The sequence below is a fragment of the Anarrhichthys ocellatus genome, unplaced genomic scaffold (genome assembly GCF_004355925.1).
Source record: "Anarrhichthys ocellatus isolate YVR2014 unplaced genomic scaffold, GSC_Weel_1.0 scaffold194, whole genome shotgun sequence".
NCBI classification, from domain to species: Eukaryota; Metazoa; Chordata; class Actinopteri; order Perciformes; family Anarhichadidae; genus Anarrhichthys; species Anarrhichthys ocellatus.
The window spans coordinates 76,282-86,974 of record NW_022280224.1 but is presented as its reverse complement, the minus strand read 5'-3'; the positions used below and the strand labels follow the sequence as shown (position 1 = coordinate 86,974).

Sequence of the window (10,693 nt, the reverse complement as noted above, 5' to 3'; positions counted from 1 at the left end):
ACACACACACACACACACACACACACACACACACACACACACACACAGCTGAGGGACCTTTTAATGAATGCTTTCACCACGTCACCCTCACATAAAAATACACACAATCACACGTTGCAAGCTAAGCTGCTCTGCTGAAAGTCCCACAAGGATCAAAGAGTCTATTTGGATCAGTGCAACACACACACACACACACACACACACACACACACACGCACACACACACACACGCACACGCGCAACGGATGTTGATGACTCATCAAAGACCTATTAATCCCCATAAAGGATGTGATTTATTGAGGCACACAGAGTGCTCACAGTCTCAGTTTTCTGCAGGTGTTCTCAGCAGCTCAGTCTCATTATAAAAACATTGAAGCCTACTTCCTGTTGTAATGCTATGTCTCCGCTTTACACAGTCATCAATAAAGTTAAGTGACTACAATGAAAATCAATCAAGAGTTAAAACTACAACAGCTCCGACCTGGACCAGGATACGAATAGCTTTGCGTCTCAGAGTCAGACCCCAATATTTTCAATTACATTTTGGTATTCGCATATTTCTTTTTTTATTTATTTCTTTTTTTGGGGGGGGGGGGGGGGGTTGTGCCTCAGGATTACAAAATGATTCCTTTTCATTAAATATTTTTAAAGACTCATGTAGTCATCGTGAAGCCATTTTATTCAACACAGAAAAACCTGGTCACGGCGATCCCATCGCGCCCTGGGGAAAATGCAACAAGTTCACCAACTCATCCATTGATTTGGACCAGAACGAACCAACTAAAGGTTTTTAAAAAAAAGCCACTCAACATGGCAAGCTGGTCTTCATGTGTAAAATCACAGCCCGTCTAATATTTGAGCTGTGACAAAGCAGAAGACCAGAAAACAACTCGTCTCTATGAGTTCAATATCCAGTCAGTCAAATTAAAATGACTAAAATCAATTTCAATTTTTTTCCAAACAAAAGTTCAGAACTGGGTGAACAGTTTACAGCATCAGTGGTACGACGCCCCGCCGAGCTGATCTCTGATCAGCAGCAGCTCTGTCTGCGGGGGTCTGATCACACCGAGCACACGATGCTGTTTCACCCCAACACATTTCTAAAGACATTAACAGGAAAAAAACATCTGACGCTGTAAGCAGAGAAATGAGCCGCATTGTACAACAACATATGTATTCCTCTGCTGTTTAGAACAAGACCAGATTTAAAAGTACAATAAAAACAAACAATGAAGCCGGTTAAAAAGCAGAAACCTCTTTCCGTGCTTAAATCATCTTTAAAGGAGACTCAACAGAAGCAATTCTGCCTCAATAATGATTTCACCAATAATTACCAAAAGCGGGTGACTTCCCCATCTCTTACCTTAGCAGAGGCAGACAAACATGTTTACAGCTTCAAATTGATCCACAAACAAACAACAACAAAAGAATGAAGAGAAAACGTTGGAGCCACTGAGAGGTAAAGCCAAGGAGAGGGACTGAGAGAGGGACGCTCCGTCGGCCTTTTGACCAATCCGGCCTCCCACAGACGGTGATGTCACGGCATGATGTCACAAGGTGAATCACACGAGGAAGTGGGGAAACACCGCGGCCGACACTCGAAACAAACACACACACACTCACAGACTCTCTCTGTGTAAGCAATAGGAACACTACATCCAATCCCTGAACACACGAAGACACACAAGTGTTTATCGTGTCTGCTGGGGGACTCACTCACACACACACACACACACACACACACACACACACACAAAAAAAACAGAATCTCAGCCTAAAAATCACATTTAAATCTTAAGATAGCCTTGTTAAAAACAACCGGACAGTCACAATATAAATCTTTGTCTCTCTCCAACTCACACACACGCACACATACACACGCCCACAGACTGTGGGGACGAGACAGCAGAGGTCTCGTATTTCAGACGCTGCTGTCAGTTTCAGCTGAGCCCTGTTATCAAACAAACCCACACTGTCTGCTACATGACACACACACACACACACACACACACACACATCTTCTACAAACGATCACCACAGGGTGAGTGGAGTGAGTTTCACCACAGTCGGAGGGTTTTCCCAGTGAACCGCAGAGACTGCATCAAGGATGAACGTTGTGTGACCAATGAATCGGCTGATGTGTATCAGTCAGCCCCCGACCACTGGGGGGGGGGGGAGATCACTGATCAACTATAGTCTGTTTCACCCAGGCGACAACCTCTGGTCCTGAAAAGGGAAGCCAATGCTAAGTGCCTTAAAACTTCATTCTCTCTAATGGCCAGCAGGGGGCGACTCCTCTGGTTGTATAGAAGTCTATGAGAAAATTACTAATTCTCACTTGATTTATTACCTCAGTAAACATTGTAAACATGAGTTTATGGTCTCAATCTCTAGTTTCAAGTCATCTTTAATACAGCATGTTGTTCATTTAGTAACTTATGGTCCATTTAGAGTCAAATAGACCATAAAGCAGAGTATGCTTTAGGGCGGGGCTACTATGATTGACAGGTCGCTACCAGAGCCGTATACGCTGTCTCTACTCCTCCACATTCCAAAAATGGTCATTGGTTGAAAAAATGGCAAGATGGCGACGGCCACTACGCCAAACTCAAGGCTTTAAAAGCGTCAGTCCACAAACCAATAGGTCATGACGACTACGTGCTCTTCCTATATACAGTCTCTATAATTACATCACTAATCCATATCAGTATGGGCCTCAAAAGCTCCAGTATCAGTTGGGCTGTAATGGACATGAGAATGGGACCATCTCTGATAAACTGTAAAACAACAAACAATAAAATAGTGCGAATGGAATATAAAACGTATTTCACACAGGATTTGCTGAAATATTATTATTTTGTGCTTCTTATCTGTCAGTCAACAAAACAAGATATTTGGAAATTGTGATTGGCATCTTCATAATTGTCTCCCTAATTGACCGACAAATGGAAAAAAAATCATAAAAAATATACACAAAACAGAAAAGTAACATGATAATGCAAGAAAACATGGCGAAGCCACATCAGCCAGCAACAAACACACACACACACACACAACAATATGAGGAAGGAAAAAAGACTTAAAGTCACAGCAAAAAGATTAATTTAGAGTTCAAGATGAGTCCTCAAAAACATCAAAACGTTTGACAGGAAGCATATTAAAAGGAAATGAAAAAAACACCTAGTATTTACCTTTTGGAATATTCTGACAATCATCGAAATCCGTAACGTTTCAATTCAGTCTGAATGCCAGAACAGTAAGAAAGAAAAAGGTACAAACCTTCAAACACAAGCTGACAAACAGTCTCCGTTTACTGTGTGCAGAGACAGACAGGAGACACCCTGTCTCATCACACACAGTATGTTCAGTGTAGTGTTTAGGACTGTGTGTGTGGGTGACTGATGAAAAAATATCAGTGTCAGAGATCCTATATGATATCTAGAATGACACACACACACAGTGATTACAGCGCCTCTCAGTGAGTCACAAATTGTCAGCGCTGCCAGTTTCTCTGACCCACATTACTGCAGCAGCTCGGACTCCATTTGTTACTTAATCTAACGACTGGATCTAAAAGCGTTTACTGAGGCCCTGTCCACACTACTCCGTTTCTATTTGGATGCGGATTTGTCAAATACAAACGATCTCCGTCCACACGGGAGTTTCAGCATCATTCTCGAGTTGATCTGCGTCCACATGGTAGCCTTCGAAGGCGGACAGCACGTGACAAATTAACGTACACTGGGCATGCGCGTGACGGTGTAAACAGGAAGTGGATTGCTTGCTTAGTTAAAAAAAAAATACGACAGAGTAATAAAGTAGTCTTTAATAATGAAAGGTTGTATTTGATACTTAAGATCTTCCTCTAAAATCTCCCTCTATAAACTCAAACAGACAGTTCGTGGAAAGTTTTATTTTTCAGACGTAGTTACAGCGCTGCGGGTCTATCTCTCTCTCTCTCTCTCACATCAAATTTACTTTAAAATCAACACTTACACGTAAACGTTTACTAGAATATGGGTCCATAAATGTGGTCAACACACGTCTCTCACTCTATTCTGCTCTTGCTTCGTGCAGGGAAGCTTGGCAGATCGCTAACAGTAGATCCGTGAAATAAAGACCATGGAATCCATAGAAGAGTTTCAAGACTTCGGTGTGAATCTTTCTTATTTGTAAAACTGTGGAAACACAATATGAAATATGGCTTTACAAACTGTCCCTATACACATACATGAATACAAAACAACAATCCATGATATAGCCAGCATGTAACATGTCCGCCTAGCTAGCTTCTAAGCTAATTTTAACATTACCGCCAATGGAGAAATACTAACCGCGATTAGCATTTAATACAACACAAATGTTATACTAAACACGCGAATAGAATATATCTACGTACATCTTTTCATGCTTCATAAAGACATACTTACAGACTAAGGTCTCTCAAGGCTACCAAACGGAAGAAGTAAAACGTTAGTGCAGCGTGTCTTCTCATTCGAATCTAAAAACAACGAGCTGCTCCATAGGGCTGATGCCGGTCACGCCGCTCGCTAATCCCTCCAATAACAGCTGCTTCCTCCACAGAAATGCAGACTTTTACTGCACAACAGCGGCTAGCTGCTGCTAGCTGTTGTGCTAGCAGCAACATCATGTAGCTGTTGTGCTAGAAGCAACAATTGCAATTAGTTATCCATGTTGAAATGAATCGCTGGTAGCCCAGTTTGTTTTCTTCCGGGTACGGGTCACGTGATAGTGAGTGTGACGAATCAGGGACGGAGACGTCATGGTTGCCAAGAACCAATCCAGTAGCGAACACGGGTGTGGGCGTAATTTTTTCTAAGCACATCCGTATCCGACCGTACACACGCAAACGCAACCCCAGAGTTCTCAAACACCTCCAACCTCAGGGGAGTTTTCAGACTCCTCCGTTTAGGATGCTCCAAAACTCCGGCGTAGTGTGGCCGCTCAGTGTAAACGTAGCAAATACGGAGTAATGTGGACAGGGCATGATTATTTGGCCACTTGGGAAGCATGCACATTAAGCCAAAAACACAACAGCTGACTTCATCATAGAAATGCAACAGACCCGGAGCGACATTACCGTCCCACCGTCGTCTTTGTGTCCACCTGATGAAGGTGAAGTCTAGATATTCTCTCTCTTTTAGCTCCGTTTTTGGTCTCCACCGACTCCTGAGGGAAGAAAAACTGTCTCTTAAGCTGCTAAATGTTCCACTATGTTCACCACTTACTCTCTAACTGTGTCTGCTGAATGCTGTTGTTGCCGATAGTGTCTAGATAGTCTTGATCTCGGTCCTAGTCCTTTAATATTGGGTACAGAGTCCGATCCAGTTACGCACATTGACCTAAATGGTGATTAATTCCCTGACACACTGAAATAACAGCTGGAGCTACTAACTCTCACGAGCTACTTGATCCAAGTACTGAAGGTGCTGGTTGAAAACTAGGACATTTTTAGTGGAGCCTCTTCCCTCACAATTGGTCTGAAGAAGCGCAAAGTGCTGCACCACTGGCAGGCTGAGGTGGGAGAACCAACAAGTGGAAGGACTGACTGTGCCTGGATCGGCCCGATAGCGATCGATAGGATCGCCTCGTTGATGAAAGTGGAGGTAAGGGCCAAAAACACACAAAAAAACCATCCCCCCTTTTCACTGATCCATACCAACAATAAATGTATTGATCACTCAGTTCATATTCTCTCTCGTGTCTTCATCACAACAGCAAGCTTATAAATCGGATATCAACACATTACTGCTGCTGCGATAGAGGCGAAGCCCCGCCCCTTACTGTGTCACATGTGGACCCTTATTTCGGAAAAAAAAAAGGACAGTAGTCGAAAGCGAAATACAAGTATGAACACTGTAGTTTTGTGTTAAACCGATTCGTGAACTGCATCTCCCGTCTCGCACAACGTGGGTCACAGACACAGCCGTCAGCTTAGCTTGCTAGCTAGCTGGCTAACTTAGCTATGTTCCACGCGCAAATTTAACGTTATCTTACCTGATGCGTTATATCATGCGACTCTTTTTATCGGCCGGGAACCGAAAGAACGAGTGAAAGACCCGCTGTTGGTGTGAGAACGTCCCGGTACTAAACATAGAGGCACCGTAGCTTCAGAGAGACACTTTCTAATTACACAGTCTCACAGCCTTATACTTCAACAGTTTTACGACACAATGTGACTTTCTTGATGTGCAAAATGACCTTTGAAATTGAAAAACATGTGTTGTGGCGAATCAGCTCATTCAGAGTTACCATTCGTGGCACAATTCAAACAGGATCAAATAACCATTTGTACTGTACATCATTTATCTGAAATAAGGTTTTGTGGGGGGTCAACCCATACATCTCAACATATCAATATCTCTCTGAAATGTACCCGTAGTCCACACTGCTGCCAGTATGTATAGAAGAATGTGTGTGTTGTTCTCCTAATTAGACCATGAGTCACATGATCACTATGAAATACGCACAAGAGGCCGTGAGTCAAACGATACAAAACAGCACCCGTTATCTCCACCTCTCTCTATTTCTCTTGCAAATGCAACATAAGTCAATCAAACAGAGATAATACTTTCAAAATACACATCTAACAACCACACACACACACACACACACACACACACACACACACACACACAGATGCTGTATAAGTTCATATCCATGTACAGAGACTTACATTATACACGCACACACACACACACACACACACACACACATCAAGAGAGAGTTGCCGTTTAACAGCAGCACTTCCTGGAAACGCCATGTCAGCCTCTGCAGCCATGTTTACTGGAAGAAGTCTTCACACACACACACACACAGAGAACAATCAGTGCACACATCACCTCTCACACACACACACACACACACACACATTAGTGCATGTCACTGCGTTTTAAAAATACAGCAGTCTTCACTCTCTCCTGCTCTGCCCCTCTTTCATCCCGCTGTCGAGAGAGAAAACCTGACATGTTTCCTGCAGTGGTTTGGATCTCTGTAGCGTGAGCTGGCTCTCATAATTACACCCAGTTTAACAAGATACACCTGCAACTGGTCAACAGTGTGATTATTTAAGTTTTGATAATGAATAAAGAGGGCCATGTGTTTAATATGAAAGCTCAGGCAGCATGACTAAAGATACCAGAACCACTGAGCCTTTTCATGTGAATCAAGGTCTTTTACTGAAATGCTTAGAGTGAATTTGAGTTCCCTTTGGTACAGAGCGTAAACGTCTTGGGCTTTTATTTTGAAAGGTAAGAACAGAAAGAGTGGATCCGGTCTGTTCTGCCTTTGTCAAAGTTGAAAGGAGTAATAAAGTTTGCTGTCTCGGTGCGGACTACGGAGCCTCCGTGTTGTTGGACTCTATAGTCTACGTCTTGAATATTTCTGTTCCTCACAACGCGATTGGTCGATGCCTTTATTAGAATTAATTTTTTTAAATGACACCGCTTTATTGCTATCAGACATGTGACTGGACACAGTCAAGCTTTGTGGCAGGAGATTGATAACCACATATAGTGAGGTAGCTTCTACACCTGTGGTCGATGCCTGCATATGTTTGGTGATGTGACGTGTCAGCTAGCTGCACTCTGTTAAACACAACTTATCCAGAAACGGCAGCCCTCCTTTCCTCTTTTTACAAACCGGTTAGTCGATTGACAGATAATAAACTAGTTTGATAATAGATCAATCATTCAAGTCATTACACACACCGAATGTCTTCGGGTTTTGGACAGCTAGACAGGAAAAAATAAAAAATACATTTGAAGAGATTCCTTTATGGCTCTGGGAATTTTTAATGAACATTTTTCACCAGAGAATAATTAGCAGATGATTGATGATGAAAATATTCATTAGTCTTAGACTGTGTAAGAGCATATCTGGGTTTTATCTCTGTGGAGACACATGAGACGTGTATCGTCAATCTTGATTTATGTTATGTTTGTACAAATCTGCGTACAGATTCATATTCGATTTGACAACAGATCAATTCTTGGAATACTTTTTGTATTCATTTCATTCTAGTTTTCTCCCGCTGTAGTATGCTGCAACACACACTCACACACACACACACACACACACACACACACACACACACATGTCCCCTCTCTGCCTCCATCCTTGTTAAACACTTAGTTGAGCTTAGAAACCCAGCAGGGGGGGGACCCGCCCATGTCGTTGCCCAGGAGAGCTCAGTGTCTCTGGGCACGGAGAGGCCACAGAGCCCCTGCCCTCCTGGAGCTCCTGCTGCTCCGACACACTCGATCACAGTGGGAGGCTCAGCACACACATGGACAAAAACAATGTCAGCGCAAGTGTGTGTGTGTGTGTGTGTGGAGAGATAAATAAGAGACATAAACAGGAAGAGACAAAGAGACAGAGGCGTCGCCGTGGCCTGCTGGCCAAAAAAAAGACAACAGAACAAAAGAGGAAGAAAGACGAAGAGTCGACTGCATCTGAATTCCTCTGAGCACGGGGGAAACCTCCATAACAGCAGCGTGAGGGAAAGACGTGGACAGAGAGAACAGGTCTGAGTGACTGAGACAAAGAAAGACCGGAGAAAGAGAGAGAGAGAGAGAGACAGAGACAGAGAGAAAGAGATATAGGAGTGATCACGTCACGAGACGGAGCCCGAGGCCCCGACTTCAAATGTATATTTTAACATATTTTACAGACCAGACAGCATCTTATATATGGATATGTGCAAATCCCAACATGAGCACGCAACCTTACACATAATCTATTCTCAGTCCACACACACACACACACACACACACACGCACACACACGCACACACACACACACACACACAAGTCATAACCACACCCATTAGATTTCGGGTCTTTGAAATTCCGACCTCAGGAGAGTCCCTGGTTTACACTTCACACACTGTTCTTCTGTATTCAACACGTTTAATCATTCAGCCTGAATAGAACTCTCGGTTCACATATTCATTTTGTATCTTAACTTTTGACTCCACCCCACATGCACCGTCCTGCTGCCACAAGCACTCACTAGAGCACCAAATGTGGATTAATCCGCCACTGAAAGTACCGTAGTCCCCAACAAATGTCACTATTTTAGCACTATTTCCCCCCGTTTCAGTAACGTTGCATTAAATAATTTGTGACCACGTTTTAAAGATGTATGCCTTCAGTAGGAACCAATGGGCAATATATTGATACTATGTCGATATCGTGATATGAGACTAGATGTCGTCTTAGATTTTGGATATCGTAGTATGGCAGAACTATTGTCTTTTACTGGTTTTAAAGGCTGCATTACAGTAAATCCACATCACTGAAGATTCTCCATCAAAAACCGCAGTAACTATTTTGTAAAGCACTGATATTATAGTAATAATAGGGATTTGCTCAAAAATATTGTGATAATTGATTTTTCTTCATATCGGCTAGTCCAGGGGTCGGCAACCTGCGGCTCTTTAGCCTTTCTGTTGCGGCTCCCTGAGGTCCCCAAATGGCGCACCGGATCCGTACCCAGGAACTAAAAACCGATAGATAATTCGGAATTATACATATTGGGCACCGAGTTTAAACTTTAACCAGCGCCTCTTATTCAGCCGTTACGGCACTTGTTCAGCGGTGCAGGAAACACACCGACCAATGCATTGCAAATCACATCACGTGATGCAGCTCATCCAATCAAATATGGGTATTCTGACAAGTTTCCTGACTCGAGCGAGGTTTACACACACCGTGACACACGGGGGAGAGACGAGGAAATAGAAAGAAGAGCACGGAAACTACGCTGATCGAAGAAGTTATCTCACATGACTCTCTCCAAAAAGAGAAATGTGTTCAGAGAGAATATAATTTATAAGCAAGAATGAACAGAATCTCATATGTTAATTATTCCTACAGGCGGTTAAATCCTCTACCCCTGTCAAGAGCTTTTCCCTGCAGGTGGCTAATCATGATTTTCAGACCCCCGCCCTCTGTAAACTATCAATGGATATATCCAAAAAAAGAAAAGTCACGGAAGAAAATAGAGAGTTTAACTCTGCGTGGACGTTTTCATTTGCTTTCACTGCCAACGATGCTGGCTTACTGTATGCTTCCAGAACAAGCACACAGCATTTGCTGAAAAGTGTCACGCTGGAGATGAGCGACAAAGAGCGATTTCTCAGCTGCTGCAGCAAACTGAGCTCTTCATAAGAGTTTGATATTGTTCTAACAGGTAAAATTGCAAAAAAATGTCAAGAATTGTCTTTATTCTTGTTCTATATTTTCATAAATACAACAAACTAGTTTTTGTATATATAATATAACTATATATAACACTTTATAAGCTGTGATATCAAATAGCTTTTGCGGCTCCAGACGAATTTTATTTGGTGGAAAATAGAGCAAAATGGATAGAAAAGGTTGCCGACCCCTGGGCTAGTCCTACTTGGAGTTGAGAGCCAGAGACAGGAAGTCAGACAGCATAGAGAGACGGACGAACACTTTTCATGGGATTTGTTAACAATAAGAAGACCAGAGTAAAATAACACCATTCTTCTGCTTTAAGTCACACAGGGAATAACCAAACAGAATAATGTACCAGCAGCTTTCTGTAAACACACACACACACACACACTGCCCTTTCATTAATTATCAATTTCACCTGAGAGGCAGAGTAAGGCGGTTCTGCACAAACCTTGTCAGTACTTTGT

The 10,693-nt window shown here is 42.7% G+C and overlaps 1 protein-coding gene across 3 annotated transcripts in view; it reads right to left on the bottom strand.

The window, feature by feature from the left end:
* pak1 (p21 protein (Cdc42/Rac)-activated kinase 1) overlaps positions 1–10,693 on the bottom strand; it is a 57,805-nt gene that overhangs the window by 23,715 nt on the left and 23,397 nt on the right. The window contains exon 1 of one of the 3 annotated variants that reach the window (XM_031878699.1): positions 1,364–2,282. The exons of the other annotated variants lie outside the window; for them this stretch is intronic. The gene's annotated coding sequence lies outside the window, so the exon portion shown is untranslated. Of the gene's footprint in view, positions 1–1,363; positions 2,283–10,693 lie in introns of those variants that run through there. 3 annotated transcript variants of the gene reach the window in all.